The 20,377-nt window shown below is 47.8% G+C and overlaps 1 protein-coding gene across 1 annotated transcript in view; it reads right to left on the bottom strand.

The window, feature by feature from the left end:
• TSPAN18 (tetraspanin 18) overlaps positions 1-19,927 on the bottom strand; it is a 231,159-nt gene extending 211,232 nt beyond the window's left edge. Inside the window, exon 1 of the mRNA XM_051966195.1 lies at positions 19,423-19,927. The gene's annotated coding sequence lies outside the window, so the exon portion shown is untranslated. The remainder of the gene's footprint in view (positions 1-19,422) is intronic.
• Positions 19,928-20,377: the final 450 nt, after the last annotated feature.

Below are 20,377 nucleotides of genomic sequence, written 5' to 3'. Positions count from 1 at the left end.
TTTCCTCATCTGTAAAATAAGAAGCCTGGACTAGATGGCTTCTGAGGATCTGTCCACCTCTAAGTTGATAAGCCACAAATTACTTGCTTGTTTTTAAAAGGGTAGGTACTATGAGGGTCATCGTTAAGAGGCAATTGTATCAGAATAATATTACTCAGTTAAATACTTTTATTTCTCCCTAGGGTGGCTAAAGGTGCACTAGACAAAGACTCATCTCCCTAAGTTCAAATCTGTCCTCAGACACTTCCTAGATGTTTGATCCCGGACAAGTCACATCCTGCCTCAGTTTCCTCATCTGTAAAATGAGCTGGAGAAAGAAATGCAGACCACTTCAGTGTCTAGGCCAAGAAAACCCCAAATGGGGTCACAAAGAGTCAAACATGATGGAAAAACGATTCAACAACAACACAATTTGCTTCCTATTTTAGAGGAGTAGATAGAGATCTGCATTCAAAACTAGGAGAAGCTGATTCAAGTAGCACCTCTGACACACACACTGGCTGTGAGATCCTGAGCAAAGTTCTTAAACTTACAGACTCAGGGAACTCTCAAAAATTCTATCTGGCAAAGAAAGCAGCAGCTTGCACGGGGAGGAGTTTTCTCCACTGGGAATTCTCTTATACCAATGACTAAGCCCAATTATTACGCTCAGTCTCCAGCCTGTCTTATTGACCCTGTTATCATTTCACATCCCAAACCTTAGTCATATAGATGACAACATGGACTGTTTAGCTGGTAAGGGTATAAGCAAAGTATTTCTGTAAACTTGGAGAGTGATAACCATGTGAGCTTTATAGAAAGAAAGAAAAAGAAAGAAAGAGAGAGAGAGAGAGAATGAAAGAGAGAGAAAGAAAGAAAAGGAAGGAAGGAAGGAAGGAAGGAAGGAAGGAAGGAAGGAAGGAAGGAAGGAAGGAGAGAGAGAGAGAGGAGAGAGAGAGAGAGAGAGAGAGAGAGAAAGAAAGAAAGAAAGAAAAAAAGAAAGAAAGAAAGAAAGAAAGAAAGAAAGAAAGAAAGAAAGAAAGAAAGAAAGAAAGAAAGAAAGAAAGAAGGAAAGAAAGAAAACTGAATTAAAGGCTGTTGGATGGTCAGCCATCACTCCTGCACACACATGCTTTGGATCGCTGATTTATCCCTGAGTTCTGACCCTCCTAGCTTTAAAGGTCCTTGCTCAAGGCCTTCCCTGGGTCCCCCTTTTTTCAAGGTCACAAGCCATCTGGATGACCCTGGCCCTAATGGGATGAAAGAGTCCAGCAGACGTTTGCAGAAGCCCAGGAAGGATGGAGGAAGGGAGAGAAAGGTCAAGGGAGCGTCGCCCAGCTCCAGGGCCAGAGACAGAGGCGCTGTGTTCCGCCGGGCAGCCAGTGGGTCATTAGTGATCCTTTTTGCTCATGTGGAATTTGAGGTCAGAGAGAATAATATCCATTTCTGATGCGCCGAGCCCATTCCTCAGAGAAGCCCCCGAGGGAGAGCCCTGGCTCTGGCACTCGGCCAAAGACACTTTTGTCCCTGCCGAGCACAAAGGGCTCCTGTGGTCCTGCACTTCAGTGTCTCCTCCGTGGAGCAGCTGTGGGGAGGAACACAAGGGGAATGGAGCCGGTTCTGTACAAGAGACCAGGTGACAAGACCCGGGAGACCTGGCTCTGGCACTTGCAGGCTCCATGGAGCATCATGGAATACAGCAAAAAGAGTAACGGATCTGAAGGAGAAGAGCCCGAGTTCAAAGGCAGACCCTCCCACTTACTCCTGGTGGAAACTTGAGCAAATCTGAGTCTGGTTTTCTCCTCTGTAAAATGAGGGGATTTGCCTTGATGAGTCTTAAAGTCCCCTCCTAGTCCACGATCCTCTCTGCATTTCCATTTCCTCATCTGTAAAATGACTTAATAAAACTTGAAACACTTTATCTCGCAATGCTAGGGAAACACACTTTTGTGTGTGTTTTAAGAATATGATAATTATCAAACAGACAGCATGTAACTTGGGGGGGGGGCAAGAGCATTGGATTTTTGAGTCATACAACTTGTTAGCTGAGTAGAAAAATCATTTACACCTTTGGGCCTCAGTTTCCTAATCTGTAATATTAGGGTGTTAGATTTGCTGGCCCGCCAAGGACCTTTCTACGTCAAAAAGCAATGATTTTCTACCTCAAGAGAAGTAATAAACCTCAGGGAGTCCTGCACAGACTGAACAAGAGTCCTCTCTCTCTGATAGATTCCAGTCCAGCGAGCATCCCCAACATTCCCAGCTTCTATTTAAAGCTTCCAGTCAGGGGTCAAGCCTCAGGCAGTTGGGCTTGGAATGGTTGAGTCAGGAAGAACTGAATTTGTGTCCCTCAAAGACTCTTATCAGCCAGCAGACCCCGGGCGAGTCAAGGGGCTAGACTCAAAGTTTAAGGCGCCTTCCAGCTCTGACATTCGCAGCTTCCAGGGGTAGGGGAAGATATTTGTTTTCTCAGCTGTCATATCACAGTCTGTTGTGGGGGAAGCCCCACTATCAAACTTTTGGACTTTTGCTAGTTTTTTCTTAGCAGAGATGTGTGAATATCTTTTCAGAAGCCAAAAGCTTTACTCCCAGAGCCCCTGGTAATTAAAGAGAGAGAGAGAGAGAGACAGAGACAGAGAGAGAGAGAGAGAGAGAGAGAGAGAGAGAGAGAGCGAGCAGATTGAGGGAACTAGGAGGGAAAGACAATCTATTTAACCTTTCTCAGCCTTGGTTTTATCATCTGTGATATGGGTATAATAAGAGCACCAATCTCATAGGTTTGTTATACAGATCAAATGGGGCAATGAATATTCTTGTTGGTGTTGTTGTTCAGTTGTAACCAACTCTTCATGACCCTATCTGGGGCTTTCTTGACAAATATTGCGGTAGTCTGCCATTTCCTTTTCCAGATCATTTACCAGATGGGGAAACTGAGGTAAACAGGGTTAAGTGATTTGTCCAGGGCCACACAGGCAGTAAGTGTCTGAGGCAGGATTTGAACTCAGGAGGATGAGACTTCCTGATTCCAGGCTCAAATTATCCTCTGCATCACCTCACTGACTAAAATCCTAAGCAAGCCATAAAAAATGAAATCAAGTTAGCCATTGTTATTGTTACCACATCTCAAGGCAGGTCGTTCCACTTTTAGACTGTTCCAATTGTTAAGAGGTTTTGTTTTGTTTTCTTTAATGACATCTCCTCTGTTATTATTAAAAGGAAAAAGAATAAAGACAGGGCAAAGCCTGAGAAAGGAAAAGAAAACTGAAGCCCATCCCTGGGAGTTGCTGCCTTCCTTTTCTGAGACTAACTCCAGGAAAATCTTTTTTTCCCAGGGGCCCCAAGACAGGGCCACGGCTGTCCCCGCTGCCGGGATGCAAGTCCTCCTGGGAAGGAGTCCTAGACCCTGAGAAGGCATCCGTAGGGAAAGAAAGGAGCCTCTTGTGACCTCCCTGAATGAATCTCTGCCTGAAGAGAGGAGATCTCTGGGGAGAGCTCTCGGAGCATGATCGGGGTCCCAAGCGGCCTCCTGCTTTCTAGGCTTGGGACCCAGCAGGGAGAAGGGGATCTTATTTAAAAGCATCACAGGCCCCAATCTCTCTATAGTAAGAGGGAGGAAAAAGATACACAAAAACAAAAGGTTTTAAAATATCTTACCGTTTTTAAGGAGTTGCTGACACTTCATGGAAAACTCCCAAAAACAATCATAAGGAAGCAAAAAACAAGCCGCCTAGTTCCTTCTGGCTAACACGGTTTCAGTTCCTGAATCACTCCTCCACGTTAGCAATTTCCCTCCCAGAGTCCTAGAGGCCAATGGTTCTTAAAGTGTGGTCCAGAGAGTCCTGGGGGGTCTCTCAAACCTTTCCTGAACAAATTTAAAATTAATTCTTATTCCTAATATGGCAAATATCTATCAATAGGTCACAGAAACAAAAACTCTTTGGCCAGATCCTGAATCATTTTAAATAGCATAAAAAGATACCAAGAAGGAAAGTTTGAGAACCAGGGCTCTAGGCAACAGGTACAAGATGAGCCCACAGTTGAGAGCCAGCTACCGCGCCACTCCCTTGGAGCGCAAGACGACGGCCCTCTCTGGGCTTCCTTTTCTCACCAGTAAAACTGAGGCATTTAGTTCACTGAGCTCTAAAGTCCCTTCTAGTTCTGAGCTTTCAGGCTTTTTCTTGGAGGAAGAAGAGGGCAGACATCTCCCCGGCTGCCACATCTGTGGTCTGCAGTTGAGGAAGCCCTGCCATCCTGCTTTGGGAGTTCTGCTGGTTTCTCATTAGCAAAGGAGGAGGAGGAATGGCTAGTAAAAGCTAAAAGGCTCCTGCTTTATTCCCCCAATCCCAGGTGACAAGAAGGGACTTGACATTGGAAAGAAATAAATGGTGACATTTTCACCTGGGACAAAAGAAGAGCAGAGACAGGATCTGGGCAGACCCGGGAGAAGGGCACCGTGGTGGGGGGACCCTGGTGGGATGGCCAGGGTGGGGGCACACTGGCGGTCTGGCAGAGGAGCACGAGGCACGAGGGAGGGACAGATGTCACAGAATCCTGCACCTTGGGACGATGGCAGCCGGACCTTCACTCAGCTGCCAGGGTGAGCTTAAGGTGGCTGGCCATTTCTTTCTCCGGCTCATTTTACAGATGTGGAAACTGAGGCAAGTGGGGTTAAGTGACTTGCTCAGGATAACACAGTTAGTCTCTGAGGCTGATTGGAACTCAGGAAGATGAGTTTTTCTAACTCCAGGTTCCACGCTCTGATCACCATGATGCCCCCTAGACTGGCACACAGGAAGCCCTAATAAATGCTTGTTCACTGACTAGGGCACATCATCATTCACTCTATGCTAATTATGGCTCTGGAGATAGTTCATTAAGAGATCACCTAATTAACAAATATACCCCCAAGTCACTTGGGGAAAAAATGGATCCTGAGATCATCTAATTAACAAATATACCCTCAAGTCACTTGGAAAAAACGGATCAAAGTCGGAAGAAAGCACTGCTCCCTAAGCTTGAAAGGGAAGGAGAAGAGACGGAACTGGGAATCATGCAGGGAGAGAACCCACGGCAGGCTGAGGAGATCACCGAGCGAGACAGAAGGGAGAGAAGAGGGCCCAGGGAGGAGCCCTAGAAAGCCCCTATGGATGGTGCAGTGGAGAGTTCAAATCCAGCCTCAGACACTTACTCTGTGAATAGTTTACACTGTTTGCCTCAGTTTCTTCAGCTGTAAAATGACAATAGCACCCACCTCCTAGGGTTGTCATAAGGATCAAATGAGTCCATATTTGTACCTGCTTAGCACAGCATCTGGCATACAGCAGGTATCACATAAATGCTAGCTCTATCGAGTTTAAGCTGTGTTAAGTTCGCTCAAGGTAGGCCGCTGCCCCTTCCAGGAGCTAGTTTCCACCCCAAAATTAATGCTTGCTCTTTTAAGGAGCAGAAGCCTCAGAGAGAGCTTCTTCTCCGGCTTGTGAGATTTATTTGAACCATCAGTCACGAGCAGACCCCAACAGATGTCCCTCGGCTTCTCGCAGGAACAAGCCTCAGAGTGCTGGGAAGGAAGAGGACAAGCAGAACTTGAGATTGCTAATCACTGCCTTTCCCTCTGGATCCAGCCCTGTTTGGGCAGTCCGTGCCATCCAGGGCCTTCTCCCCCAGTGTTTGTGGCCCTCCCCATCCCTTCCCGATTTCTTTGGATGTGACTAAACAACAAAAACCCTTAAGGAGATTAATTCCAAGGGCAGAAGACAATGCATGTCTACATGCACTGATGTGGACAAAAAGAAAGCTAGCCAGAAGGGGAAGGAAGCAGGGCTGACCGGGGCCCATCTCCAAAGAGAAGCCTCCAGGAGGAACGCGACCATGGAGGAAGGAGATCTGGGCGGCTGGGCCCATCCCCAGACAGAGGCAGCAGCGGGATGCGGCCGTGGAAAAGCTCATGCAACCTCGGGCTGCCTCTGCAGAAGCCCAGAGTCCAGGAGGCAAGCAGCGTCCCCTCCGGGCCCTGGGCAGACCACGTCCAAAGCACCGGGTGCATTCTGGGTGTCATGGGTTAGGTGAGCCCATCCAGAACTGCAGGAGGGCCTTGAGAACCCACATCCCAGGGAGGTCAGCTGAAGGAACTGGGGAGCCTTGGCTGGAGAAAGGGGGAGAGAGCATGGCCATGACTGCTGTCTCAGGACCTGAAGAGCTTCCTCTGGGAAGAGGAGAAAGGGTTGGCCAGAAGGCAGAAGCCATAACAACGGGTGGAAATTGCAGAGTCCATTCCCACCAAATCAAGCCCCCCCTCACTTAAATCCAATTCTCCGGCACGTCATGGATCACCTCCCTGATGTCATGGGGCTCTCTGAGAAGGAAGGACAAATAGCAATCCACCCGCTCTTCCTAACCACTGGAGCTGTCCCACTTGGAATGGGCGTCCTCAGGATCATGAGTTGCAGTCAGTCTAGTCAGTCCACAAGCATTTATTAAGTGCCTACTGTCTACCAGGCCCTAAGGACATAAAGACAAAGGGAAGCCCTAGATACCAGATTGCTCTGGATCTAATAGATTCCTCCCTACCAAGGTCCTTAAGCAGAGGCCAAGAGATCCCTTGTGGAGCTGATGGGGTCCAAACTCTAGGGACTCAATAAGGCTGTCTCCCCCTCCCTCTCTCCTCCCCTCTTTCTCTTTTCCCTCCTCTCTGGTTTGGGCACAATTCTGCATCCCTCAATTTCCCAGGAGAAGGTAACAGTTCTGCTGTTTTCAACAGAACAGGTGATGAGATCCCTTCCCACTCAGAACTGGGATGCTGCAAAATCCCACCTCTGATCCACGTCATATAAGCTGTTTGAGCTCGCTTGTTAGGGGGCAGGAAGATTAGGAAGAGCAAGTCCCTTGTTAACCCTAAAATCAGGGAAACCTCTCTGAGTCCGGGTTTTCTTCACCTGTACAAAATGGGGGTGACATCTACAGTACTTAATTCACCAGGCGGTAGGAAATCTCAAATGAGATAATGTCTATAAAACACTATCAACTTGCGAGCGCTCTAGCAACCTCAGCTGTTATTATTCTCATCAGCCTGTCTGGATCAGAGCTTGGATGTGCCTGGCCAAACATCCCCAAGGGACAGCCAAAGATTTTCAAATTCTCTTTCTCATTCTCTCATATTCTCTCTCTCTCTCTCTCATTCTCTTTGTCTCTTTCTGTCTCTCATTCTCTCTGATTCACTCTCTCTGTCTCATTTTCTCAGTCTCTTGTCTCTCATTCTTTCTCTCTCTCATTCTCTGTCTCTGTATCTCTCATTCTGTCTCTCTGTCTCTCATTTTCTCTGATTTATTTTCTCTCTCTCTCTCTCTCTCTCATTCTCTCTCTCTCTCTCCCCCCCCCCCCGTCTTTCTCTCTCTTCCCCTTTCTGGCTTGGGCACAATTATGCCTGGAGACTTCATCCCTCAATTTCCCAGGGGAGTGTTATAATTCTGCTGTTTTCAATCCAACAAGGAACAAATAATGGGTGACTTCATAGCCGGAAGGATGGGTCCATCACACAGAACTGGGTAGGGTTGAGATAAATGCATCCCAACCTGGAAGGGTTATGCTTCCTTCATCCCAGCCTCAGGGAGGAAGACAATAAGCTCTGCTCCCCTGCTCTCTCTGCCCCAGAGCGGGGTCAGCGGTGTAGCCCTCCCTATGGCCCACTCGGCCCGGCTTTCCCCTCAGTCCCAACTTCTTCCCTTTCAGGAAGCTCCTCTCTTCTGAGCCTTCTGGGATTTATTTTGACAAACATTTGCTTAGTCTCTGTTTTGATGTTAGAGCCTCCCCCTACAAGCAGCCTCAAGAACTGTGGTCACAGCAGCTCAATAATGCATTTTCAGCATGGCTGACGTCTCCGTCTGGTGCCACGGGAGGACTGAAGATTAATGTCAGAAACCAGGAGGTGGGAATTTGCTCCATCAGGCGGGCCACCTTAGCCAGTTGGCCAGAGAGTGTTTGCCAGTAGGCCCTCCCCTTATCAACCTGGAGTCTAGGAGGGGAGAAAAAAGAGGGAGACAAGGGAGGGACCAGGGATACAAGGAGGGCCCCTCCCCTGCCAACCACAAGGAGTAATTAGACAATTAGGATTCTGGGACCCAAGGTTCTAAATTCTTCTCATTTCAAATGGAAACCGCAAGGGCTTATTATAGAACCATAACCCAAGGGCAACTTGGAAAAGGGGAACCCAGGCAGTTACATGCTAGATGGAGTCATCCAGCAGGTGGGAGAGGGACTTTTCAGAACCACATTTCCATTGTTCCCGTGCCAAGCAGAGGTACTTGATTCCCTGGGGAGTCCCACCTGGGGAAACCTCAGCTACTACAATCATAGATTCAGAGCTAGAAGGAAGGAAACCAAAGCTGGGAAAATGGAAAGGACTTGCCCAAGATCACACAGGCAGTGAATGTCTCAGCCATGATTTGAACCTGTGTCGAGACTCCAAACCCAATATTCATCTTAGTTGGACCACGCTGACTCTCCAAATACCTTTGGTTGTAGGGTAAGTGTTCCAACTAATTAAGTGCCTGGTTTCCCTGACCGTCAGGTTCCTCCTCTAGAAAATGAGGGGTCAGCAAAGACTCTTTGGTGCTTTCCAATTCTAAAGACTCTGAAAATTGAGTGAGACATTGGTGCAAAATTGTCAAGATGAAACTTGGACCCAAAGAAAGGATATGAGGGAGATGCCTCCTAAACCTCCTTTTCAGGGGAGAGGTGTGGAATATTCCACATATTATTGGATTTCTTTTTTTAATTTCTTAATTGGTTTAGCTGAATTTTCTTTTTCTCTTTTCTTATTCTTCTTGTTTTTCTTTCTCTTCCTCTTTGTTCTTTTCTCTCTTCTTTCTTCTCTCTCTCTCTCTCTCTCTCTCTCTCCCCTTTCTCTCCCCATTTCTCTCTCTCTCTCTCTCTCTCTCTCTCTCTCTCTCTCTCTCTCTCTCTCTCTCTCTCTCTTTCTCATTTCTTATAAGGGATAGCTCTCTGGAAGAGAAGAGGATGTATAAAGAAATATAAGCAACATAAAAACAAGTGATATCAATAAAGAGCTACTTTTAAAGATCTGAGAAGTGAGGGTGTAGATAATTCATGTCTAAATCCAACAGAACTGAATTCAAGGGCTAAGAGCATTTAAACTGACTGTAAAGTGTACCAGGAGCCAAATCACAGGTAACTATATGCTCAGCCTGAGAACATTAGAATGACGCCATATTAATAACAATATTTTTGAAAGGAAGCACAGTGTCACAGATTGAGGGCTCACCTCCGAGGTCAATTCCTGGGGTCTGGGATCAGATCCTGCCTTCATCCCATGATGACTGGGAGCACCTGACCAGGTGTCTGAACCTTTTTACCGTCAGGAAATTTTCCAAGACTGAAAGTTTCTTAGACTTGTGCTGATCATCTTTATGGGGAATTCCTGATAGCAATGAAACCTGGGCTCTCTAGCTCCACCCTCAAATTTATATTTTTATAGTAATAACAAATGTTTACACAATGCTTTCATAAACATTATCGTCTTGGATCCCGGAGGCTTGGGAAAGGCTCTTTGGTCAGCTGACCCTCTCTAACTCTCTGGCTCATGTATTTCAGGTATGATTCCCTCCATCTTCTAGACAGAGAGGTTGAGGAGCTTGCCTACAGTTACACAGCTAGTGTCAGTCATCGGCTTCAAATTAAGTTCTCCCCAACTCCAGATCCAGCGTTCTTTATTCTGCCACGTTGGGCAAAAAGCTCCGGCCAACGACAGGCTTTTCCTATTTCGGAATTCCCTTACTAAAGGAGAATTCAGACTTGTAATTTTCAACATGTGTAGTGCTGGGTTGGGGAGCGAGAGGATACCAAAAAGTCAGAATGAACGGCACTTCCCAAACAATTTCGTTTTGGCTCCACTTCCTAGAGCTTTCAGCATGAGTGCCTAAAACTATGTCCCTCCTAACATCCATCCCCGCCCCTCATTCTGAAAGCATTAGGGGCCTGAAGTTCCTTCTCCCACTTGGAAACCCAGCCAGAATGCTGATGCAGAGCTAGAGACTTGGGAAAGAAGGCGGGAGGAGGTGTGGGAGAGGGGGGACCGGCACATGGGATTCTAGATCTGGGAAGATTTCTCTTAGCAGTCAACTTCAATAAACTAGTGGTTCCTTGGGAGATGACCCTTTCCTGGCAACCAGCCCTGAATGGAGAGATGGAATGTCCTCCCCTGTCCTGAAGAGTGAAAAGAGAAAACAGACCCCCTTCTTAACACGGCTAAGGAGTCAACAAGAGACTTGGAAAAACTGGGATGTTAGAAGAGGAGGAACAAAAAAAAAAAAAAAAAAAACAGGAGACATTCAGTAGTAAATCTCAGGGGTAATTTGCTGGGAGTCAACTGGATCGTGTGTGAATCACCCCAGCCCTGACACTTACTAATTATGGGACCTCATGATTAAGTCTCAGTTTCCTCACTCATAAAATGGGAAGGATGATGCTCTAATAGTGTGTTGAATGACTCTGGGATTGTAACCATCGAGTCCCTCCATGGAGCTCTCCAAGATGGAGAAGCAAGTGTCACTGTGTTAGGACAGGTCCCCGTGCTTGTGAAACCCCAGCGATGTGGAGGGGCAGTGAGGTAGTTAAATCGGAAGAATCCCACTTGGGTCAGAACTTCCTGTGGCAAGGATCGATGGCTTCCCTTTGCCTCAGTGTCCCCACCCGTAAAACCAAAGAGCTCTAAATCAACAAGTGAAGTGCCGGCTGACACTGGATCTACTCTGAATGTCCCTTTTTACATTTTCGCCAGTGGAAAGTAGCCCTGTGAAGTCAGTGGCTGGCACCCGAGGGGCATTTGCAAAATGTTTGTTGATTAATTATGAAACTTAGAGAGCTTTGTTATAAGCAAGAGAGATGGAGTTTAATAGCCCCAACTCCCCTGACTCCAGCTTCAAACTGAACTCGTATAGAGAGGGGATCTCTGGGGGCAGAAAGGTCCTTGCTGTGGCTAGGGGGCCCTCCGGGCTGCCCATGGCTCTCAGGCTACAGTATCTTCAAAATCTTACTGAATCTACTTCAGGGTTACAGGCAGTGTAGTAGAGTGGGAAGCGTTTTTGGATCCGGAGCTGGAAGCCCTGAGTTCAGATCCTGTTTTCTGTGTGATCACGGGTCACTCCCTGAACCGCTCTAGGTCTTCATTCCTCACCCGAGAAAAGAAAGGGATGGATCAGAGGGCTTTTGCATTCTAAGTCTGTGATTGCATTACTTAGAAATGATAGTGTAAGGCCGGAAGAAACTTGAGAGAGCATCTCTTTGAAGTCCATCGCTTTAAAGAGGAGGAAATAAGCTGGGAGAGACAGGGACTGGCCCAGTCCCACAGCAGGTAAGTTTCACTCCCTAACAGGCTGGGGAAAGGACCCAAAAGTGGGGCCGGAGGGAGCGCCATCGCCAGGGGAACCAGACAAATACTTTTCAAGTTGCCTGTGGCTTCTAGGAAGAAAGGTCTTTATTTGGGCAAATCTGTGAGTTGTTTATCAGCTTAAACTCATTATCTGCACATATGGTCTTTGCACTATGGTTTGGGAAAATAAGAGGGGGAAGGAAAGGGCCTACACTGGTTGATGAAATGTCATCCACCAAGTGCCAGAAATGAGGGCTCTTTGTCAATGACGTCAAATTAGGCTCCCTGCCACGAGCGGAGGGGCTACCAGAAGGAGAGTCATAATATTTTAACTCGGCAGGAATCCTGCGAGGAGGCCCGAGGGGAGGGGGAGGAAAAACAAAGGGAAAGGGGATTCATCTCTCTCGTCTCCCCCAAAAGAAGGCAATCCATTCTCTTAACATTCAAGAGCTGCTTACTGACCAATCCTCGGTGTTCTAGGTGCCCTGACCAAGGACGCCGACCAATCCCCAGTGTTCTAGGTGCCCTGACCAAAGTGTTCTAGATGCCCTGAGCGAGGATGCTGACCAATCCCCCGTGTCCTAGGTGCCCTGACCAAAGTGTTCTAGATGCCCTGAGCGAGGATGCTGACCAATCCCCCGTGTTCTAGGTGCCCTGACCAAGGACACTGACCACTCCCTGGTGTTCTAGGTACCCTGACCAAAGTGTTCTAGGTGCTCTGACCAAGGACACTGACCAACCCCGGTGTTCTAGGTGCCCTGATTAAAGTGTTCTAGGTGCCCTGACCAAGGACACTGACCAATCCCCGGTGTTCTAGGTGCCCCAATCAAAGACCATACCCTCTGCTCTCAGGGATTTTATGACCTGGCAGATTACTAAGATGACATGAAGACAGCAGGAAAGGGCTGGGGGTGGGTGGCCGAGGAGAGGTTCACGTCTGTGATTTCATCATGTCAGGATTAGAATTCTGAATTTGGAGACAGAAGCTCTGGATTCAAGTCCTTTCTTGCTCTAAGCCTATGATTAACACTTATGATTTATTTTTACTCAATTTTCTGAGGATGCAAAGGAAACTCAAATCCTATGGAATATTTTGTTTGTAGAGCATGTGGCATATATACACATATAATAACAATTACAATAGCGTGCAGTTATATAAAGTGCTCTTCAAATATTATCTAATTTTATCCCTGTAACAACGATAGGAGGTAAGTGCTGTTATTATTCCCATTTTACAATTAAGAAAACTGAAACAGGTTAAGTAACTTTGCCTAGGATCTCACAAACAAATGATATTGGAACTCAGGTCTTCCTGCCTCCGGGCCCAGTGCTGTATCCATTGTACAACCTAACTTCCTCTAAAGCTAGACATTTACACATGTCTACTCATTCTTTAGGGTAGGTTACCCTGGTCTCTGTGGCAGAACGCATACTTAGATTTCCATACATCTATGATCTCCTGAGAGGCAGCTGGTGGTTCCCTAGATAGAACACTGGGCCTAGAATCAAGAAAACACGAGTTCAAAGATATCCTGACGTACTTTCTAGCTGTATGACTCTGGGAAAGTCAATTAATCTCTATCTGCCTCCATTTCCTTATCTGTAAAATGAGAATAATAATAGCACCTGCCCCCCAGAGTTATTATGAGGATCAAATGAGATAACAATTATAAAGTATTTGGTATAGAGTTTAGCACATAGTATATACTGTATACATATTATTATTTCCATATGTACGGGGACATCCTTTGGAACCCAGCATCCTCTGTGCCTCCTGTCACACACATGGTCTTGCATATATCCTGGGTATTAGTAAATCACTCATTGGCTATCTGCCATCCATCCTTGCTACAACATGTATATGGGATTTTTCTGAGAACTCGCGTGCATCATAGCACTAAGAGTGGAGAGAGAGCTAGACTCCATCTGAGTTCAAATCCTGCAAGGATTTGTCAAATCCTATGCAGTTTATCTGGAACATCCCAGCTGAGGACGAACCAGTGCTACTTTCTTGAGTCACCATAGTCCAAATGGCTCTGGAAACACAGTTCCTTAGGATGAGGGTTGCTAGGAAAATGGAAATCTCAGTCATCTAAGCTGCCTTCTTCCACGGGGGCTAAAGTTGGGGAGAGAGAAAGGAGACAGTTGCAAGCACAGAGACCAATGAAGCTGTCTGAGAAATGGTGACTGGTCCCAGCTATTAGCCACAGACTAAAGGAGGGGAGAAATTTCCATGTTACGGGGATTTGCTCCCTCTTGCTCCAAGTCCCATCTGAGGCTCCCACCCCAAGGAATGGCAGTAAGAATTCTGACGCAAGGTCTCTAATGAGCCTGTCTCCCAAAGAGGTCATAAAAAGGGGAAAGGACCTACATGTGCAAAAATGTTTATGGCAGCCCTCTTTGTAGTGGCAAGAAACTGGAACTGAGTGCCCATCAATTGGAGAATGGCTGAATAAGTTATGGGATATGAATGTTGTAGAATATTATTGTTCTGTAAGAAACGACCAGCAGGAGGATTTCAGAAAGGCCTGGGAAGACTTACAGGAACTGATGCTGAGTGAAGTGAGCAAAACCAGGAGATCATTGTACACAGCAACAGCAAGATTATATGATGATTAATCCTGATGGATGTGGCTCTTTTCTACAATGAAGTGATTCAAACCGGTTCCAAAAGACTTGAAATAGAGAGAGCCATCTACACCCAGAGAGGACTGTGGGAACTGAGGTTGGATCACAATATAATATTTTTATTTTTTGGTGTTATTTGCTTGCATTTGTTTTCTTTCTCATTTTCTTTCCTTTGATCTGACTTTTCTTGTGCAGTATGATATTTGTGGAATTGTATAGAAGAATTCCACATGTTTAACATATATTGGATTACTTGCCATCTAGAGGAGGGGGGAGGGAGAAAAATTGGAACAAGGTTTTGCAAGGGTCAATTGTGAAAACTTCTTTTTGAATATATGTTAAAAACAAAAAGCTTTATAAAAAAGAATTCTGATACAAGGAGGGATGGGAGAGATCAATCAATAGATAAACATTTGCTAAGGGTATTGTATGTATCAATCTCTGTATTAATGGTACAAATACAAAGACATAAATGAATGAAACAATCCACCCCTTCGGGTGCTTATATAGTCTAGGAGAAACATTTTAGTGGATATAGAAGACAGGACAGCTAGAACATCATTGCTATTAACATTGTTTAACATTTAGAGCAGTGGTGTCAAACTCCTATAGAAATGGGACCACTAAACCAATATATAAAGATCTCAACTCTACTTAGTTTTAAAGTGTAACATGATCTATGTTTTATTGTATTTTATTTATTTTGTTAAATATTTCCTCATTACATTTTAATCTGGTTCTGGTGCATGGGAGTAATGTGGGTCATGTGTTTAAAAAGTATAGATCCTCCACCACCATCTATTTCCTGGAGTAAGTAGGGCTACTATTATTATATATGTTGTACAAATGGGGAAACTGAGGCTTAGACTCAGAAACTGAGACTTTGACCTTGATTTCTCATCTCAGTATCCAGCATTGTTTCCATTGCCTCTCACCCTAAGGTGAGAGATAGTACAGAGCAAAGATATCAAACTCCTGACCCTAGAGTGCTGAACCAAATTAAATTATAATTGGGAAATACTTAACAAAATAAATTGAAATGCAATATATATAATGATTATTTGTAGATTTCTAAGTCAATATATGGCCCTCAGGGATTCATTTTTATTTGAATAAAATTATATTATATTTGAATATAGTCCTCTGGCTATAAAAACAGAGGACCTTAATTCAAATCCTGTCTTGATAGTTTCTGTGTGTGTGACCTTAGCCAAGTCATTTTTACTCTGTAAGCATCTATTTTCTCAACTCTGAAAGAGAGACAGAGACACACACAGAGAGAAAATATATATAAGAGAGAGAGAATTTATAAGAGAAAGAGAATATATGAGAGAGAAAGAGAGAGAGACAGAGACACTGGACTTTAGGCTCTTGAGATCCTTTACAGCTCTATATGTATGATCCCTCCAATTCTGAGACTATAGAAACTAGAAAACTTACAAGTAAAATCTCTTTTCTCTTTTCTCTCCTGCTTTCATTTCTCTTCCCTCATCACTCCTTTTCTCCTATTCTCTTTTGACTCTTTTCCTCTGTTCTGTCTCCTTCTCCTCTTCCTCTTTCCCCTTCTCTCAAGCCCCATTCTCTCTTCCCTACTCTCTCTTCTTCTCTCTTATGTAAGTCTCCATTCCTCTTGAGAGCTGATCTTCCAGAAACTAATGAGCTGCCTCCCTTCTCCCTCTCCAGATTAACCTCAGGTTCTGCAAATTAACCAGGGTTTTTCAATCATCCATTGCCATCTTAACTTCACATCAGGTAAAGAATATTAAAAAAAAAAAAAAAAAAAAAAACAGTCATTTTAATCAGGAAGGAAAGCTGGACTTGGAGAAAAGCTGGGAAAGAATGGGAGGAGAGTTGAAATTTCCCAGGATCCTCTTGGGGTTTGCCTGGAAGGAAATGTACTAGAAAGAACTTTGGCTATGGAGTCAAGGAAAAGGATCTATCCCTGGCTCAGTTCCCATCTTGTTTGATTTCAAGTATCATGACATTAGAAGTAGATCTGGAAGGAACGTTAGTGTTTGCTTTGTCAAGCCCCCTTATTTTAGAGAGAAGGAAAATGAGACCCAGGGAGGGGGAGAAAAGGCCCAAAGGAAATTTCCAAAAGGAAAATGGGGAAATATTTAACAAAACAGACAGACACATGTAAGGAGCAGCACCTAGCTTCAAACCCGAGTCTTTTGACCTGTGCTATATAAAAGCTTTTTTCACTAAACTTTAGTTTCTTCATTTTCAAAAGAAAGAGTTGGGCTCAATTCTTTCCTTCCTTCAATCAATTAACAAGTATTAAAATATCTACTATGTACTAAGCCCTGGAGATAAAGGACAAAGAATGAAAAATGATTCATTTAAGCCCCTTTTGGGGTCAGAACACTGAGCTAGGCACTTAGGGAAAAGACATAGGGAAGCCCTCTGGAGAATAATGGAGTTGCCCAGGGTCACCTAACTAATAAGTGTGTGGAGCAGAATCGGAGTCCAGTTCTTTGTGACCCCGAGTCTATTTTCTAAATCAGCTGACGGACTGTACTAGACCATGTCCAAGGTCACTTCCAGCCTGAAATCTATGGTCCTCTAATCCCAAGACACAAATATAGATGACTATAATCTGAACGAGCCCGAGAACCACATTAAAGAAGTTATCATAGCTGATCTCGAAGGACCTTCCAGCCCTTATATTCCCTGCTACTCAATCATGCTCCAGAGTTCAAACACAGACAGCAGAAACCTCTCGTGGGAGCCTCCCCTTCTCCTCCACTTTTACCAATCTTCCTTGGAAGCCAAAATCGGAGGGAGAAGAAAGCCGGGTGACTTCCCCAGGCTACTTCTCCCTCTGTGGGACCCAGTTTCCTCATCTGCAAAATGTGGAGGTTTGACCCAGTGATCTCCAAGGCCCTTTTTCCGTCTAGAAGTTTAAGGCAACAGCTAATTGCAATCACCTTTCTCACAGCTCTCTAGCCGCAGCCTTTCAGCCCACCACCCTTCTAGAATACTGCTTCCCCTTCTTCACTGAAGAGAAGAAACAAGAAAAACTCTGTGAAAACCACATTATTTTTCTGGTACAGTGGAATGTCTTAAGTATAAAAAAAAATATCTCCCCCTCCTCTGTCTCTGTCTCTCTTTCCTCTCCTCTCCTTCCCTCTCTCTCCCCCTTTCTCTCCCTCCTTCCTCCTCCTCCTCTCTTCAAAATAATCTTTTTTATAGTAACTTTTGTTGTAGAGTATTTTGGTGGCATCCAAGGAAAACATGAAGCTGGCTGCAACCAAGAGCAGGAATATTAACCATCTTTTAGGGACTGTTTCACATTTCCTCCCTTTCTGAAGAGCGTTCTAAGGGCAGAGGAAGAGGATCTGGATACATCTCCAGAAAAGAGAAAGCAGAAAACATCTCTCTGGAAGCAGGAACATCATGCTGCCTTGGACCTGTTCTCTGGCAAAGAACAGGGGTTTGGGAAGTGAGAGAAATTGGAGAATCCAGGGAAAATAATCTTTTTAAATGTTAAACAGTCCTTTAAATGACAAAGATGACAAGATATGTGATTTAGGAGCTCATTGGGACTAGTAAAATGTTTCCAATTGGGTAGATGATTCTAAAGGGAAAAGTTTATGTGAACAATCCCATGTGTTTCGAGTTGCTGGGGTTAGCCACCACCAAACTCTCCTTAACCTGTCCGTACTCCTCCCCCACGAAGTGCACGGGATGGAGGACCCCGAGCAGACACGCAGTCGGACAATAAGCCTTTTTTAAAGGACTTACTGTGTGCCGGGCATTCGGGTAAGCCCTGAATCAACAGAAAACGGGCCCTCCGTTATCAGAGGACTGAACCAGAAAAGGAAATCCCCACCCTTCTCAGCCCCTCCCCCCAAGCCCTAGAGGACTCCACTGGCCACTTAACCCAAAGGGGCCAAGGGGAAGCGGTGGGGGGGGGAGCATTCCCCAAGACACCCCACTGACAAAAGACTGAGCAGACCCAGGAAGGACGTCTGGCGCCTGGGACTTTGATTGCTGGGTCCGGGAGATTGGGGGGGGGGGCAGATCCAACCCGAAGAAACCCTGCGAGGTTCATTCAGCATCTCCCAGCCCACAAAGCAAGTGGTGGTTTCAGAGGGGGTTTAATGATCACTACGATTTTCTCGCGCGCTCATCTCCCCCCTTCCCCCGCCCCCCACCAGCCTTCTCTTGAATAACCTTCTGGCGAGCTGGAAACGCTTCCAGAGGACGGAGATCTACGAGCCGCTGGCATTAAGGGGAAAATCTCGTCCAAGTCCCAATCCGTCCCCTTCCTTCCTCTCCTCCTCTACTTTTCCCCGGGCTCTGGCAGAGAGGGCGCCGCCGAGCTCATCAGCCCGGAGCCCGGCCTCTCGGAGTCTGCCTGATTTTCAGAGGATCCTAGGATCTCGGGGAGCTTACAGGAGATCCGCGGGAGTTCTCCCCCCCCCCCCGCGTGGGGAGGCCAGGGACTGATAAAGGCTCGCAAGCCAGAGGTTTGACCGTGGGGTTTTCCTACCCCAAATTCAGGGACGGTCCCCAAGAGAAGATCTGGAACCTTTCCTACCTCCTCTTGCCCCTTCCTAAAAAAGGAACCTTGTTCAGGGCTTCCTCCTCTGTCAATAACAGTCACTCACAGCTCCGACGACCCCCTCCCCACCCCACCCCCCACTCTGCAGGAGTCTCAATCTCCTGCCTTCAACCCCAAATAAATTCTGCCCAGCTCAGATGGCCAAAGGGAGGTTTTCTATCTTCTCCTCCTCGGGTTTATTTCCCAGACCTCCAATAAAGTTGGAGCTCCTATCACTTAAACGCCCCCCCCCCCCGCCCTAGCTAAGATGGGCACCTTCCACTGTACGAGGGCTGCCCTGACTCCTTCCCCTGCACACATTCTCCCTCCTGTCAGAGATCCTCAGTTCCTCTCTGCCATGAGTACCTATGCTTGCCCCCCACCCACCCAACGTGTGTTCCCTTCCCAGCTGGGGCCGTGGCCACCGAACCCCGAAAAATGCACCTGCCCTTCCACTCCGCTCCTCCGCGTCCCCCTCAGCTCCCCTCCTACCCCCTCTCAGCGCACCTGTCCCCCGCAAGGCTGTCCGAATCTCGACCTCGGTTCGCGGCAAAGACCTCGAGGTGGGAGAATGGGGGCGGGGACATGGGACAGTCCCGGGCGATCCAATTTGGGATGAACTTGCTTGCCTGTCCCTGGAGGCCGGGGCAAAGCCCAGGCTGCGCTTTGAAGGGGAGAGGAGCGTAGGAAGTCCCTTCCGTCAACCCCACCCCCCAGAACCCCTCTTCTCACTCCGGGCTCCCCAACCTTGCCACCCGCCCCAGCCCAGAACGCGCACCCCGAAGTGTCCGAGAACAGTCGGTGAAGTGGGTGGGGATGGCCCCAGGCTCGGGGCAGCCCGGTGCCGCCCTCCCGCCCGCCCTCCTGCCTTCCATCTCCCTACCTTCCAGCAGCAGTCCGGGGAGCAGCCCCGGGGGCCGCCAGCAGCGCCCGAACTGGACCGGACCTCAGCCGCCGCGCGCTGCCTTCCCCGGGAGCCTCGGGCGGTAGCAGTCGCAGCAGGATCCGGAGCAGGAGCCGGAGGAGCCGGAGCCCGAGCTCGAGCCGCCGCTGCCGCCTCCGCCGCGGGGGAAACTTTCCCAGAGACGGGCCCACGAGCCAGCCGGGGCCGCCGCCGAACTTGCCGGGAGCTCGGAGCGGCTCGCGCCGGCGCCGGGGCTGGAGCCGGAGCTCTCGGCCTCGGTGGGCGCGGGGGAAGGCTGGAGAGGGCGGCGGCGAAAGCTGGAGCGCGGGCGCAGCGTCGCGAGGTTCGCTCTCCCGGGCTGGCGCTGCCCGGCCGCCTCCTCCTCCAGCCGCTCTGGCTCACTCGCTCCGCGTCGCGGCGGCTGCTGCTGCTGCCTCTGCCCGGCAGCCCGACGGAGCCCGAGACACCAGCTGCCTGCGGCCAGCGGCGGCAGCGGAGACGGCGGCGGCGGGAGCGGCAGCAGCCAGCCGGCCCCGAGAGCGGCTCCACCTCCCAGCCACTGCCCCCTCCCCTCCTCCAGCCAGCCAGCCAGCCAGCCCTCCCCTCCCAGCCTCCTCCCCCCTCCCGAGCCCCCTCCCTCCCCAGCCTCCTCCCCCCTCCCGAGCCCCTTCCCTCCTCCAGCCAGCCCTCCCCGCTCCCCAGCCTCCCCCTCCTCGCCAGCCTCCTCCCCTCCCCAATCCCCCTCCCCACTGAACATCCATCTCCCAGCTCAGGCAGTGGCCCCGGGTTCTTTCCTGCCTCGCGCTTCATCTTGAGGCTTACCGTTCTCCCTCCACAGGGGTTGCTGCTTTTCCCCCTCAGAGGTGGACTTCCTGGTCCTTCTCCAGTCTCCAAGCCTCCAAGTTCTCCAACCGGATCTCCCTCTTCTGCCGGA

The sequence above is a fragment of the Antechinus flavipes genome, chromosome 6 (genome assembly GCF_016432865.1).
Source record: "Antechinus flavipes isolate AdamAnt ecotype Samford, QLD, Australia chromosome 6, AdamAnt_v2, whole genome shotgun sequence".
NCBI lineage: Eukaryota > Metazoa > Chordata > Mammalia > Dasyuromorphia > Dasyuridae > Antechinus > Antechinus flavipes.
Note: the sequence above shows the minus strand (reverse complement) of the source record. Positions and strands in the feature narration are given on the sequence as shown.